General features: G+C 30.3%; 1 long non-coding RNA gene across 1 annotated transcript; it reads left to right on the top strand.

Annotated features, from left to right (window-relative positions):
• Window positions 1-7,069: 7,069 nt before the first annotated feature.
• LOC146997212 (uncharacterized) lies at window positions 7,070-12,321 on the top strand. The gene is made up of 2 exons (XR_015041205.1): window positions 7,070-7,746; window positions 12,261-12,321. It is a non-coding gene; the product is annotated as an uncharacterized LOC146997212 (long non-coding RNA).
• The last annotated feature ends 5,111 nt before the right edge of the window (window positions 12,322-17,432 follow it).

Genomic DNA, 17,432 nt, shown 5'->3' with positions numbered 1-17,432 from the left:
TATTATAAGCGATAATAACGATAAATGTGCTTTACTGACTTTGCTAAAAATTATTTAAAAGTATGAAAGATACATCTTTTTTCCGCGTGTGCACAGTGAAAATGAAAGGAAAATAAGTGACAGTAAACGTCACATTAATTTGAAATAAATTGAAAAAGTCTGAAAGCTCTTAGATTTTATATTACGCCTAAAGGGGCATTTTTTTCATTTTCACACACATACATGTTTCGAGAGCATTTGGACTAATGTTCCTTTGGCCTAAAATTATTTAAAAACAGTCTATGTTTAGATTTTTTTTTACTTTATAAAATAAGTAACAAAAAGCACAGCAAATTTTGATAAATATCAAAACTTGAATAAAAATTTTATTTTATATTCATAAACCAAAACTAAATACTTAAGAGATAACTAAAAAGCTAATCGCATTTCCCTCCTGAAGCTATGAAATCACCCTCTAGGAGGGATTCCCCGTGGTTGAGAACCCCTGATCTAGTAGTTAAAACGTTCTTAAGAAAATACGAGAGATTCATCTGGATTGCATGGTAATACAGCCAGTTATAAAAATGGAAGTTAGGATAGATTTGCAACTTGTGAGAATTTGAAAAGCACAAATCTCACTGATTCTTTTTTCTCTAAATTCATGGATTAAATTGTTAAGTTATCTAGGCCTCAGTGATTTTTATTTAAATCATCTATTTTTGTATTTCTTCAATGTTAGAGAACGTATGAGCGATTTTATACATTTAAGTTCACTGTAATATTACTTATCTTTTTCGCCCATATTTTTTTTTAATTCAGCAACTACTACGCAGTTCCGTATTACAGCGTACATATATAATCGCTTTTTAAAGGGTAATTGTGACGTCACTAAAAACCCAGCACATTAAAGAAATCCGATCCAGCTTTCAACAAACAGAGGATTCATTTATCAGCAAATCACGTGTTTTAATTTCCGCGAGGAGAAACTGTGTCAACTGCAACTCTTTGTAGACATGGCTTACTTTGCGTAGTTGCAAGATGTGTTTGCAAACCACTTCTTTGCCATCGTACGACTCGTCTGGAAACTGGAAGAAGATATTAGCTCAGTTAGTGGGTAATATTTCTCGGTTGGAATCAGTGTCGGGTTTCGGATTTTACGGTCGTTACGAGAACACACGCGACAGAAAATTGGTTAAATGCGCGCCCGAAACCTTGCAAGAAATTGCGATATTTCAAAACAATTAATTAATTGTTGCCTTAATAACTAAATCTAAAGAGGATCGAATGTCAATGGTCTGTACTTTTAAGTGCTATTTTGAAGTACTAAAAATGTATGTGTATAGTATGTTTGCTTACTAGGTTAGATACTCAACAACTAGCTATTTTACAGTGATAATTGTTCTATTTCCATTTTAGAATTTCGGACGGAGTACACAAATATAATTACTGATTTAATGTACAAATAAAATATATAATAACTATGCGCTAAAAGGATAGATATGAATGAATACATGGGAGTAATTTGATACAGACTGACGCAATATTTAAATTTGTTTACAGTTTTACCTGTTTTTCTCCTTTACGATTTTTCTTTAAACTTCTAGATACATTTGTTAAAATGCGTGAAATACAAAAAGAAACATAATAAGAGGCAAAATTAAAAGCACATTTTTATACCCGTCCTGCGCTATAGCTGCAGGATTGAAGTAAAATAAGACTTAAAGATGCTAAAGTTAAAATTAGACTCAAAGCAAGGTTATTCCTCAACAATATTAGCAATCGTGTATTTAGTATGTTAATATCAAATTATTCTCGGTTTTTGATATCAAATATGCCAGGAGAACGAAACACATTTTTGAAACACAAAATCCAACATATGGTTTAACACATCCAAACATATCAAAATTAAAATAAGAATTTATAGTAGTACAAACTCTAAAAATAAAAATTAAAATGCAAAAAGGGAAAAAACACAAGATAGAAAAACATAAAAATAATAGTTAATCTCCTTTTACTGAAACTACAATTCAGAATTCATAAGGGCAAAATGAATTACAGCTTCACAAAAGTCGATTAATATGTTTCAAAAAACATGTTTCGTTCTCCTGGTTCATTTGAGATAAAAAGCCGAGAAAAGAATCTATTAAATTTGCATTTAAGACACTAAAATTCATAAAAAACAGAAAAATCGAATCTCAAATGTACCAGGAGTTTCCATACGCCTTTGAAACACTTGGTAAAACGCAAAACATAACATTGTGCTAAATTGACTACTTAAAAAACCACAAAACTTTATAGCAAGAAAAAAGGCAGGAAAAGTGTTCAATGCCCTCGCCGAGATTCGAACCTTGGCCCTCTCGAATACACGTTGAGTACACGACGTGTATTCGAGCTAATTATACCACCAGGACATAATTACATGCTAATTATACCACAAGGGAATGCAGAAAAGAGGGAGAAAATACTTTATATACTCCTCCTTTTTAAAAGGTGACTGGAAATGAGAGGACCCAGTTGCCAAATCCTGGTTGTGACGAATTATCGTCCACGATCTTTTAGTTCGGGTGCTATTGTAGAGGCATTAGGTTATTTTGAAGCAGAAGACGTGAAAGATGTGCATTGCCTTCTCCAGGACTCGAGCCCTGGACTTTTCGAATACGCATCGAGTATGCTTCCAGTTGCACTACGATGGTATGTGTAATTGGAAAGGAGGGAGAAAATACCTTATAACACATTCACGGAAAAGGCAGAGTACGCCGCTCAGCTGTGATAAGCTGAGAAACCCAGAGCAGTGTATGCCGTCAGGTGATATGTATAAACTCTAGGAGAGAAAATTAATTTCCGAACAGAAACTGTAACATATTGTGGAATATCTCTGCTTGATTATATTATCCATAATAATATAAGTGTGTGTTAATAAATAATGCAGCATTCTGTTTAGTTACTTTTTGGAGGAAATTCATGATTATAAATTAGAGCACTTCTGCATACTTCCATGTGCCCATGAAGTCCTTGCCGTAGCTTTATTTTCGAAACTGTAGGCCATAATACAAATGCTTAAACGGCGCAAATTTTTCATATTTTGGCATTTTGGGAAACGAAAAAAAGAAGTTTTTTTATTCTTAAATTACAAAATTACATTTTCTACTTTCCTCCTATTCTCTGTCATATTTAGAAAGAAAAAACGTTTGCTCATTATGAAAAGCCCGATATAAAAAGTGTCACTAATGCACGACGAAAATTTACCGAGATATTTAGATTTAACGTTGGATATCATTTTCAGGGGTAGTAAACAATCTGATCTTCAAATAAGAGATATTATTCGCACAATCTTACAGAATTTTTGATCTAGAAACAATGCCAAGCTTCAGTACTGTCATACTAGCAAATCTTAATCTTATTTGTATAAATTAAAAAAATATATTTCTGGTGTAATTAAGTTTTTGCACGATTTTCAGATTAAGGTTCTAAACAGATAAAGTTGTATGAAAATATTAATAATGTATTTCTAAGATTTCAAAAATGATAAATTATTTGTGTACAAATTCTTTGGACACTCTAATTGTAACAAAATTATAACGTAAAGAATTATACACAGACAAATCACAAACGAATATCATTGAATGGTATTTGAGGAAGAAATCAAGCTCCAAGTCGTCTAATTTATTTACTAACCGATTTCTCAAGGCAAGTTGAAATGATGTCAAAATCGAAAATTAAAAGCTGGATGAAGACATTTATGAACACGATGTTTCACTCCGCGTCTTCAAACGTCATTATTATCGCAACCGTAGACATATATTTCCAATTACAAAAGTGTTTTAGATGACGCAAATATTCCTGTTCTGGAATTTAAAATAATGATTATATTAAAACCAGTATTCAGAAATTTCGAAAGACATCAAATTTTTTATGTGGTTAGGTATATTTATAAAACTTTTATACTCATTATTAAAAATAAAGAACAAAAAGTTTGACTCTTGTATGTATTGATAAAAATGCACCGAAATATTTAATTTCAAATTTTGAGACATTTGACGACATTTTCTATGTGCTTTAAGACGTCGGTCAGTAAATCAAATATAATAATACGAGGTTAGGTTTTTCTTCTTAGCCCTTTCTGGAACGCTACCTTTTAAAGTCGGAATTTTGATTAAAAAAAAAAAAAAGTAGGCAGTCTAATTAGGCCTAGAGGAGTACACAAGTAAAATTTTGTGAAGATAGCACTTATCGTTTTAATTCTGTGGGTGTGCTCAAAGTGGCACACTGATTGAATAGAGCTTCGAAAAGAGTGCTGAAACGAGCATTGTTGTCAATGAACTGAGCGATGAGATGCGGAGAAACAAAGAATGCAGACTCTTAGTTGTCCTAGATTATAGGTAAGCCCGGTCTGGGCACACCTAGGGTTCGTCGTTTGATTTTAGGCAAAATTTCAAGGTAAAAATTTAAAACTAATATAGAATAAGGGGTTAGCATACAGCCAAAAAAAATACGAATTTCTTTTCAAACAATTCCTTTTATACCCTAAAAACATCTGGAAGATTTGAAAAATGAGGGTTTTAAAAAACTATACATGGCTAAAATATATGGACTGGTTTGTGTTGAGCTGCCATCTACTATAAATAAAGAAGGTTCAGAGTAACCTATGGTAACCTATAAATCCTTTTTCATTCAATTTTTCTGTGCGTACAGAAGGAAATTTTTAGATGTGTCCAGACCGGACACACTGTGCCGCAAAGGGTTAATTGCCACTCAACAATATTCACTTTATTAGTTTGTAACATTTTTGAATTTTTGCAGCAAATTTTATGTCGAAAGAACTTTCTAATAAATTACTTATCGGTTTTCAAACTCCGTAAATACATTATTAGCGTTCTCATTAAGTTTCATTACTTTAGAATTTTGATGTAGTAAGCACACGAAAAATTCATAAACTAGAAGTAGCATTTAATATTGCGAATTGGCTATGTACCAATACTGAAACTTTCCAATGTTTCCTAGAACACTAATTTTATAAGATTCTGTGGAAAAGATCTCCTTTTGAAATACAAAAAAAAAAAAAAAAAATATTGAGCAGTATTTTTCATGCCAAACAATTTGCGTAGGAATGCTCTTCACTTAATTTGTTAGCATGAGAAACTAACAATTAGCCCAAAAGGGACGTTAGTCCCAAATGGGACATTATTCTAGAAAGGGCATTTTGCATTGAATCACTTTTCAAACTGTTGCTACCCAATAGTATCTCCGTGCGTTATATTTAAAGAAATTTAAGAATGAAGAATCTGTATGAATGCATTAATGTTTCTCGCACTGAAAAAGCTACGGCAACTATAACTATCAAATTTTGAATAACGTAGTCCTCCACCCAAACACGGGTGCCTGCAAGCCCGTACTTTGAATTTCAAATTTGTTTTATTATCTTCTTCATATTTGTAAAACTTTAACGAATTTTCGATTTACAAACTCAGCGATTTCAAAGACAGCAGTGGCAACAACGTAAGGAAGAAAACACTTTTATATCCATCGCGCGAGACTGTCTATCGGAAATTCTAAAGACATGTTGGTTTTAAATATTTTGTGATTTTTCTGTTGAATCGAATATCGTGTGGTGTAAACGTCAAGAATGTGATATTTAATAGACGAAGTATGCACACAAAACGTTAATATTAAAAAAACAAAGTTTTGTAAAGCCATTTTAGTAAGAAACCTGAACATTGATATGATGAGCTGAGAAAAGACTGAGAAAAACAGAAAAATATATGCGAGCGTTTAACGCTGCATCTAGAATAAAAAAATATGGATTAAGCTGGAGTGAGTGAGACAGCAGATGTAGAATGCGAGCTCAGCGAGAGCGTAAAAACGCTTAATAAACTCATTGGGCGATTGTTAAAATTTGAAACCTTTCAGATTTGTTTAACAAATTTAAATTCATTTTATTTTTAGATAAGTACAAATGGAAATCCTTCGCTCTTCAATTTGTGTATGTCCCTTACGTATTCAACTTCACAATGAAAAGGCAAAACAAAACTTTTGTGGGCACTGGTAGTACTAGTGCCCACAAAAGTACTTACCACTGGTGCACTAGTGGTAAGTACTCGTACTTATACTCTATTAGTAAATAAATAAATACACAAGAAGTTTGTAGTACTAAGTAATTTTAATTTTGAATGTTTTATGTAGCCCCTGATGTTTTGTTTTTAACTAAATGCTGCACCTCCTCGGAAAAAACCCTGGAATTTTAGTTTCTACTTAAACATTTAACAGTAACTTAATAAAATACTTATGTAAAACTTGTACAAGTAAACCATTCTTATATAACCATTCCATGCATACCGGCAACCTTCACTACATTTTTAAATAGGGCCAAAATAATATAATGGTGATATGTTTATAAGATCTTCCATAAAAGTTTAAGTGTCCGCGATGCACCTGCATTTATAGAAAAGGATATTTTTATAGAAAATGTAAAATGAATGTTGTTATCTAATATTTTTTCTTTTTCATTTATAATTATTAGAAAAATTCAGCTTAAAAATTTATTTCTTCGTCGCTCTATAAGTATAAACAAAGTAATATTCAATTAAAATTTTAAGTAATGTTTTAATGTAAATGTCTTTACAGTTTTTTCTGGTAGTAATATTTGTACGTTTTCAAAAACGACGAGGAGCAATATATTGAATTTTACATTAATAGCAATTTCAAAAGTATGCTTGCTTTAATTCTTGGATTTAATTTTTTCTTGGATTTTAATTTTTTGACAGTGTGAAAGATACAGGTTTTTCTAAAATGAATACGTATGATAGTAATATTAAAAAGTAATATATTTAAATACATATTTTCCTAAACTAATGGGCATCAGCACAGTTTCACATCTTAAAAATACGTTTCCGTTTATTTGTCATCTAACATAATCATCTAAACATGATTTGATTCTGAAGCACTGTGCTTTGGAGTCAAATTATGTTAAATAATTCGAAGACAGTCTTTCAAAAAATTTAACTGAAATAAATTTAATGTATTAAACCTGAACACATAGACAATGATATTAATAGAGTTAATAGAGTGATTTTGGCAGTTCCCTCAAATGAATTACTACCATTTTTCTTTTTAACTTGAATTCAGTTTTGGCTATTTAACGCTTGAAAGAGAAGTAACAGCTGAGACATATCATTTATTCAAATAAAATTACAGCTGTATTTGAAATAATCCTCTCACAACATGCAGTACTAAAATGACAACTTTGTCCCAGTTCTCAACAGGACAAATTTAACAAAAGAGACATTGAAGAAATCAAAGAAACAGACTTTTCTTCAACATCACCATCCCACCTAACTCTAAATAAAGCTCAAGAGATAGCAGTAGTAGTTGAATATTCCCCCCCCCCACATAACATGGTGTAGCCTCCCTTTATCCGACGAACTTTTTTGAAGCTACAGAAATAAAATAGACCTCTAGGTTCGAATGGCAACCTCGTGTTTTTCGCAGATTCTCTCCCTAGCGTTCTAAGCCAAGTTAAGGCACATTCTCTCCCCAATATCGGGTTCTAAAAATGTTCCGGAGGTAGAAATTTTTCGCTTTCCTGGCAAACGTCCCACACCAGCTAGAGTTCTTTGGGAAGCGGTGCACGAGGCTTCTGCCCTGTTCTTCTTTCTTCTCTTTGCTGGATCCGGAAGGCGCTGGGATTTTCTTGAAGTAAGGTGCCCTCTTAAAACGAGTCCAGGATTATTACTTTGTGCCACTTTATTCGAAGGCAGCCGATTAGAACCAGTGAGTACAGATTTAAAATTCCACCATTTGGATTATTAGGTGATTTTATTATTTTTACGCGAGAAATGTAAATTTTATTATACATAAATATTATGAAACTGTGATTCACTTCAGTATTCGCATCAATCAAGATTAAAATAATTGTGTTGAAAGCTGAAATAATCTTTGGATATTTTCTCTCAATCTTATTTACCGCTACTGATATCAAAAGAATTTAGTGATTGTTTTAATTGTATGTCAGTTGTGTTATGATCTGTTGCTCCTCGCAGAACATAATGCCATGATGGACAAAATTCATTTTCGAATAATTATGATTTCGATATATCAGAATTTATGGATATTTCTCTACTACAGTGTTCAATCTAAAATTTGCAATCTAATAATGTTTTCTAAAATCTTCTATAATTAAAAAAAAATGATTTCGGTTTTACTAAGGATCTTCTCCGACATCGTGTATTACAATCTTAATAACATTTTATTGGTTTTCTTTAAATTACTTAATAGAAATAACGGAGAACAGCGTGTGCCGTAACAAAGAATTTTTTTTAGATGCAAACTTAAACATTCTGTGTCAACTACTGTAAAATGAAAGTGAATTCTATTAAATTCAAGTTGAAAGTGTCATAATAAATTTATCTCTAATTTATTATCAGTGATATTAATACAAGGATAAATGAATAAATATGTTGATTCAAATGCTGAACTACATTACTAATACATGATGTTTAAAAAAAATAAAAAATAAAAAATAAACACTATCTTTTTATCCTTTCCTATAATAAAGAAAGTTCTTGTTGCTAACTGATGACTGTTCAGTCAAAAGAAAGACTGCTGGTTTCTATAGTTAAGAACTGAGTGCAAAAGGGTCGTTCATGTAATATCTTGCTTAAAAGAACAGAATCAACATTTTATTTGCAAAGAAACGTTTATAGAAACGGAATGCTGCAAAAATACAGACACTATTTGAAAATTTCGTGGCAAAAAAATCAAGAATTGAGCTAAAAATGTAAATTAGAATAAAGGTGAATACTGCTGTATTTGTGTAAGGTATCGTAATTTTTAGCAAAAGGTTTTTAAGGAGGTACGCAATACGCTACGCAGCAGATATCAAAACCATGCTTTGATAGTTAAAAAACGTGCTGTTTCGGTGCAGGAAATTGCTTTCGTTGACCCCATTAGGTTCACCTAAAGATTCAGAGATACAAATTGCAAAGTATAATATGTAATTGCAAACCCGGTCGAACCTGACGGAAAGCGTATTTATTACTGTCTTCATTAACATTTTTATTGCTATTTAACAAATATTTACTGTTATTGGAAGTATTCCAAAAAGTACCTTTCATTAACTTTTTATTTTTCTTCCGTTGAATTATATCTTAACTGAGAATAAAATCACTTATTTAGTCAGACGTTGATCTATTAAGGGCATAAAATTATTATGTTAACAAATGTTTGCTACTGTATCTAAATTATCGTTTTATGAACGCATCAAATTTCAGATTTTTTCAAATTCTTCTTCATAGTTCATTAATTATGTATGCATTTTACCAGTATAATTTCTTTGTAGTTTTTATTTGGGCTTTTTTGTTCTGTTAGAATAATAAAACAGAATACATTTATAAATTTTTATCAAGCACTTACCTACATGTTGTTAGTACGTATATTTAAGGACGTCGAATAGGATAATTAATTAAGCATTTTAAAACGCTTTGCTTTTATTTTAGTATGTCTCCTTTAATAATTTAATGATTATTTCATTATATTTTTTTGATTAAGAAATTGTTTAATATTTTTTATTAATTTAATGAATGATTAGGCTCTATTTCATATAACTCTAATGCTAGATTTCCGAGGTATGCATACGTAAATTTCTTTTGCGGTTTCATTGAAATGTGATTTTTGGAGTGCTTTATTTTAACTCTTAAAACGTATGATTCTTTTTGTATCAATATTTTGTATCTTTTATATATGTGTTTTGAAAGAGCAAAAAATATGTTTAGTGACATATAGAAACTTAGAATTTTCGTAGTTCTTCAAATAATCACTTAACAATTAATGAAAATATGTAAATCCACATTACCATCTCTGTACACGATTATGTATGCATTATGTATGCATGGAAATCCTGTATAATTAGTTCAGTTTACTGTTCAGTTAATTAATATAAACAGAGAGTTCATAAGTTCTTATACAGCACAAAACTCACCATGGTCGAGTGGTTAAGACCGCTGAATGCTGGGAGTTCGCCACTTCGATCCAGGCGAACGAGCTACCTGGATGGCTGGTTTTCGTGGATATTCTTATTGTAATGTGGATATAAGTTATTTAGCTAAAGTCTTCCAGTCAGATACATTTTCCCTTAGCCCACCAGCGGCCGAGCGGTAAAGTCGCTGAACACTGGTAGTTCGGTCCGAGGTTCGAATCCCGCGAACGGGCTGGCTGCATGGGCGTTTTCGTGGTTTTCCCCATGTGTAACGTGTATACGAGCCAGTTTCCCTTAGAAAGTCCTCCACGAAAGGCATCCCTCCTCTTAGGCAGATAGCCCTCGTGTGCTTTGCCATAATTAAATACACCAACACCATTTTCCCTTAAACAGATAACCTAGTTGATTTTGTCGTTTTCAAGTAATCTAACCTTGGCACCATCTTTATTTTTGCAACCGTAAGTTCTACACATATACTTCATACATAATTTCAAAATTTGGGACTTTTTTAGCCTTCATGGCCACAGCCATCTTTTATGGCTTTCCTTGCGGGGTCGGTATAAAAATAAATTAGGATATTTCTTTTTCTTTAATATCATCATGATACTTCTTTTTTGATTTGCTAGTGAGCAACATTCTTTAATTTTGTTACATTTTTGAGTGCAGAAAAAGTTTTCCAAAAATCATTCAGATGTTAATAATGCTAAAATATATTCATAAGCAGTTTTAGCATCATAAACAAACAAAATTATGTACCATTTTCATTTACGTATAGATTTAAATATTTCACTCTTTAATTTGCGTGCGACTCCTGATTTTCCAGGAAACGTGATCCCCAATTTTAAAATTAATTAACTTGGACAATTTGTACCATATGTGAATCAAATACTTCGTGTTTTATTTTTTAGAAGGAATATAAAAGCTTATTAATTATAACCTATTGGAACTGATGAATCATATGACAAATAGATGCAATTTTTTCGAAATTGATTTTTAAATTTAAGAAATGGCATAACCTAAATTGTAACCATAAATTTTTTCTTAAAGCATTTTTATAAACGGAAGTATATGTTTATGATCAGCGGTAGTAAAAATAAAGACTCTGCAAATACGTTTTGCATTTGCTTATAATTAGGCTTTTCTTACGCCAAGCCTTTTTCTGTTTGAAGGGGTATATATAAAATAAAAAAATATATAAATCAAAATAATAACTAAAATTAGTAACAGTCCCTTAATTCTTCATTTTAATCTAAGTATTTCCTCTCTCTTTTCTAAAAACATTAATAGCTTTTTCTGGACTGCGTCATTCCTAGATTAATCCTATTATATGACTTTAACATAACGATGATGATGTAGCTGATAAGGAACTTAAACGAAAACCCTTGTCTTAATAAGCTTGGACAACTACGCGCTTCCTTTCTACACCTTAGCCTAGATAGGCTAGTGCCTACTGCTTCTGCACGATTAGAGTGTCAAGCGAACTGTGGCCACAAATATCAACTGAAATAAAAGTCAAAATTTAATCTGCATCGACTGCCAAGTTTGCTCTTCGTTATGTATCTCAGCATCTGGGCTATCAATTCTATGCTGTGGATATTTCAATAAATATTATATTCAGAATGTAATAATGCAGAAATATTGACTGCACGAATGTTGGTCCACTAAGAACAGCAACTTAATTGACAAGGCAGATTAAATATTAATTTTTATTTCAATTGACATTTTTTTTCAATTGACAATCAAATTTTATTTCAATTGACACAGCACCACAATTGATTTGCCACGCTAGTTGTGCTCGATTCAAAATGTTTCCATTTTTGATAGCTTTGCAGTAAGGAAGAAGCAGCAAACAGGAGTCTTACCTTCGCTGAGGATCAGAAGCATAGTTATCCTTTGGTTTAAATTCCGAATTAGCTACGTTAAAACGTCATTATGTAAAAGTCTTATGATACGGATTAGTCTAGGAATGATGCAGTCCAGAAAAGGATTAGGATAGAGAGGAGAAACATAAAAATTAAAGAGCTATTGCTAATTTAAGTTATAATTTTGATTTTGTCTTACACACACACACGCATATATTGATATATATATTTCAAACATAAAAGTAGAGAAACTATTTTCTACTTATTCGAGGTACTAAGGTAACAAAGATTTTCTGCGTGTTTAAAATATCTATATAAACAGAAATTTCGGACATTTTGGTTGAATTATTTTGAATGAATGTTATATAAAACTAAAAATTAGAAGAGTTCCAATGAGAAAAGTGTTTAGTTTGATTATGCTTTATTCCTACTATTTTTTTCTGTTGCAGGTGTAAATAATTATTCATAAAATTTCCACATGGCCGATGACGACAGAGAATACAGGTAAAATTTTCATTTCATTTTTCCTTAAAATTAAGTAGCGTAATTATTTTAACACATCTGTTATAAAATTTAATCTTTTGATATTAACTGTTTAATAACAGTTAAACCTCTTTCAATTATTTCTTGTGCTTAAAGACTTTACAATCTATTATGCTAAAGCACATCGTTTAAGCTATAAATTCTTTCATAAATTATTTGTATTGCTGTGCACTTTGATTAAAATTTAAAATTTTTTTAAATAATAATATGTACAGAAGATCTACTAATTTTCGATTTTTCTCTACAGGAAGAACTACCCTATAGTTTATGTAGCACTATTTTTATTTAACGTGAAAAACATTTATTACTGCTGCTATATAATAAGATTATCTTAATGTAACAACAAAACTTTTTGGCTGAAGCTGTTTTTTATCCTCAAAGTTTTCCATGTTATTCTACTACCAAATGTGCTTAAAGGATTTTGTAATGCATCATATATACCTGCTAATAAGCGTACAGATATTTATATAATTTTATACTTATTACTTAAAATGTTTGTTATAAATGTTTTTTGATATTAAATTAAGAAAGTTTACTTATAATGCTATATGCTTTAGAGTTAAGTAAAAAATATTATGACTAGAACAATTATTCATTCTCCAGTATAATTCAAAAGAATGAGCTTTAACTGCTGTAATTTTTCTTTTTATCTTCTTTCTCTTCAGTAATTTTCCAGAAGCAGGAATTCTTGAAACTGTTATATTCTTGTGCTTTATACTTGCTTCAGTTTCATATGTAGCATAATAATTGTAGCAGTAACCTCTTAGCAGCGTTAGTTGTATATGTAGATATAGTAAAATACTCTCGCTTTTGTTATCCTGTGTTTGAAACCTTGGTCATCAATGACATGTAGAACATATAGAAAAAAATCTAATTTAAGGCACATATTATCTGACAAAGAGGAATTGGAATATAATTTTGGCTTAGAATCTTGAATGCCAATCGCATTGCTCTTTCAGGGCCATTAAATACTGAATTATAAAGTTTCTACTATGTTTAATCGAATAATTGTATTTCACTGATTTCTACCTATAAGACAAAGTTAGATTTTAGTTTACATGGAAAACATTTACATATTAATTCCAGCGAATTTCTTTGTACCCTCAAACAGACGCTAAATACTGTTTTTTCTAACAAGAGAATAAAATCGGCAGAAAGTATGTTTCAGTTCGATATTAAAATATCTTGCATACTGCAAAAAGAAATGGAGATAATATTTCTTTCTTGAAAAAGAACTTAAATAACACTCACATTATGACTCGAACGAAAGTATGCATAAAGGAAAGTCTTTATTATGTATTTTTATGGCATTACAAAAATAGATATAAAATTTATATATGTAATTTGTGTGTAACGTAAATTACACAAAAAAAACATTTCTCTTGATTGAAGAGAAATGTTATGTGACCTAGTGTTAAGGTTTTGATAACTTAAATGCATACCTAACTAAACATAAAGTAATTACCAATCTTGGTCTAATTTAAAGGGCTAAATAATTTTGTATCGATATGTTCATCAATTACAGCATAGAATTAAGATTTTTTAAAAACGATGGTCAAGGTTTCAGCTTTTAATGCATGCCTTGCGAGGCTTTAGCTATAATCCGTAGTGCCCTGTTAATTCTTACCATTCCATGTACTGCAGCTGAAAGAAACTATCCACCAGAAGCTCGAGTTTTTTGAAGCACCGCTCACGCCTCTATTAGTTGTACCCAAGCATAGCTTTGGGGGACTGAATTTAGACTTTCCTATCTGATCAAGGTAGGGGGATGTCTCCTTGTGAGTTCTCAATCCCGTGTGACAATTTCCACCCTTAGCATGGTCTCCTACACCTGCAAGTTGCATTGTTTAGAAAATTTTTGTTACCGTTGTCCATTCCTCCCGGTTTGTTTTACAGTATTTATTAAATGTTTGTCTACTTGTAATTTGTAAAACACCGCATTCAGAAAGATAAAAAAAAAAAAAAACTATTTGACAAAAGTGATTACTTACAGAGAACTGAATATTACCAAGAAACAGTATAAAAATGCGATTATTCTTAACATAATCCTGATACAACTCAAATGCCGATATCTTTAATGATTCTAAAATTTCCAATTACTTCTTTTGATTTTAAAGATCAAATTATATATATATTATGCTTTGTTGAAATACTATTTGATATTTCCTTACTCGGATGGGATTTAATGAAAAAATTCTGTGGGCGGAAAGGGGAAAAGACTTTTGCATACGATTAAAATTATTGCTATTTTTTATTACACAATATAAGTAATATAATAATAAGTACTGTCTTAAATTTGTGGAAAGGTATAAATCTTATGCACCTAAATTTTATTTTAAGTACTTATATTCACAAAGACATATACCTTCCTAATCAAATGATTAATCACTATGATCCATTTTATATCTGTAGGTACAAAAAGGCATAAATTTACATATGTAAACTTTACAGTATATTTCTCTGCACTTTGCAGTCTTATTATTTATCGGTTATAAATGCAGCAATGGTATGTGAGTGGACAGCCAGTATTACAAAATAATAAAAATTCGTTTATAGTAATAATTAATTTAAGACTAAATTATTTAAAAAATACTGTTACACACGAATATGATTAAAATTCCGAATTTTAATTTTACTTTCACTTTTTTGTTCTACTTGCTAAAGACTATAATTTATCTGAATTCAAACTTTTGGAAGAATAACAGCGCTTTCACATAGCTCTTCCAAAAAAACTTTTCTAAACATTTTCAAACATCTAACTAATTTTATCTAATCCTTACATTAAAATAACATTACATAAACTTCAAATACAGTTATCTGAATGTTATCTAAAGATAATTAGAAAGGTAAATATAAAGGTCGATTAAAGTCCTCTAAAGGTAAATCATATCATAATTAATGAGCTGCTTTAAGTGATTTATTTGACTTAACAAATAAGAAATTTATCCACTGGCCTGGCTTTAAAGTCTAATTTTTGAGTAATTGCTAAAAACGTTGAACTGTTTAATTACCGGAGAAACTTTAATTTTTCATTACGTAACTATTTTATACTGCCTTAAATGAGTAAACGTAATTGGCATCATATGAAAGAATTCATTTCCTGTTTCTTCAATACTTTGCATACTTATATATATATATATATATATATATATATATATACTTTTGTTACATATATATAAACAAGAGAGAGATCAATAGTGGGAAAACATTTAATTAAAACTATGAAAATCGTGCTAGTGCAAAGTGCTGCGACATTAGATATTAATGTGAATAGAGGCAAGCCACATGACATGAATAAGGTAAAAAAAATCAAACAACACGAAGCATAAATCTAGAAATCAATCACTGTAACATGGTGGAAATTAAAACATAAACAAAACAAGTAAGTAATGAAAGTTGACAATTGTTTGGTCTTTATCAAGAAGCAGCCAAGAGAATTAGCAGCATAAACCCATTTCTGAATTATAAATACATGAATTCCAATAAAGGAATAGTAAGCAGTTTTAACTTTTTTAAATATAAAAACTACCACAAAAGGAAAAATTAAGGAATTTTTTGAAAAGATATTTATCAAGATACAACCTGTCCTTATGCGACTTGAAGGAAAACACGTGTTACATTTAAAAACTAATAATAACTTATATAAACACATTTAGGATAAGTAAATATGTGGAAAACCTCAATTTCGAATAAAGTGAAGATTTCGTTTTAAAAACATTTTTGTTGTCTTAAAATTTTATATTGGATTTAGATTTTGCCTGCGTATAAATTGAAAAGTTAGTAACATGAAACATCAAATAGGGAGAATCTTTACAAAAATGACACATCTATCTAAGAAGAATGTCAATTCTAAAAAGCAAAACTTCTAGGATATACAAAATGTCAAAGCGTTTATAAAATGCAAGAACATTGTGATAAACCTAGAAACACCGCCTAACCAAAGTAAAACACTTATTTGTAATAATTAATTATTGAATTATTCGTCGAGCACTAATATAGAATGAAGTTTTATATATGACTTCTATGTTAATACTTGGTTGCACTCATATATGACTTGTATATCAGTGTGACCACTATTCATAAGGAATAAAATAACTCAGGGTACTTAGTCGTGTTCTAAGAAGAAATATTTTAAAGAAGTTAATATAAAAGTTACTGAGTTAAAGAAATTTAATGAAAAGAAACCACAGTGAGAAATATTCATCACATTTAAATGTATATTAAGAATTATATGAATATATGATTCAGTACATTTTCATAAAAAAATCTTTTTTTTTTTTTTTTTTTTTTTTTTTTTGTATAGAATTTTTACACTTAAAGGCTACTTAAAGAATGTCATCTTTTTTCATAATAAACTTCTATGGAAACCGTTATCCTACTGAACTGCTAATTTCTTGCATGCTTGGTTTTCCTCTAAATTCTCCCTATTATCTCTCCATTCTCATGCTCGCACTAACAAGACATTTTGGTGGTTCAATTTAAAATATATAATTGTTTATACCTAATACACGAGTGATGTTACAGTTTATGTTATGGATTTTGCAAATAACTTTCCAAATAACTATTTTTGATCTTGATTTTTGGTTCATGCATTATTTTGCATTTGTAATTATATTTTATTTTTTCCAGCAGTTTTGGAAATATCGAAATAGCTATTAATAAATATAAAAATCTTTTATTTTTATAGTTTTTGATTTTTCATTTTGAATTTTAAATTGCTAAGAGCATATTAAATAATTAGATGCTTCACTATTCGCTTTACTGAAATGAAGAGCTTTGTAGAATATTTTGATATTTTGCTTTAAATTTTTTAGGTTTTTATAGCATTTTGGACTCATTTTTAAAAGAACAAAAATTATTTCATGTTAAGAAAGTGTTTAAGGGAAAAAATAAGAAATTCACATTCTTACATTCACATAATAAGTGATAAAATAAATTCAGTTTAGCATAATGCAGGGTGTATCAGTACAGCGTTAACAAACTTTCTGGAGAGATAGAGTACACCTAGACGATGTGAAATCACATAGGATTCATGGTTGGAAACGCTTTCCTGACGCGTTAGTGACGATCGAAAAAGC

The sequence above is a fragment of the Stegodyphus dumicola genome, chromosome 5 (genome assembly GCF_044657685.1).
Source record: "Stegodyphus dumicola isolate Sdum_Otavi_A_Nest chromosome 5, ASM4465768v1".
Taxonomy (NCBI): domain Eukaryota; kingdom Metazoa; phylum Arthropoda; class Arachnida; order Araneae; family Eresidae; genus Stegodyphus; species Stegodyphus dumicola.
The sequence above is the reverse complement of the archived record's forward strand: the minus strand, read 5'-3'. Positions and strand labels throughout refer to the sequence as shown.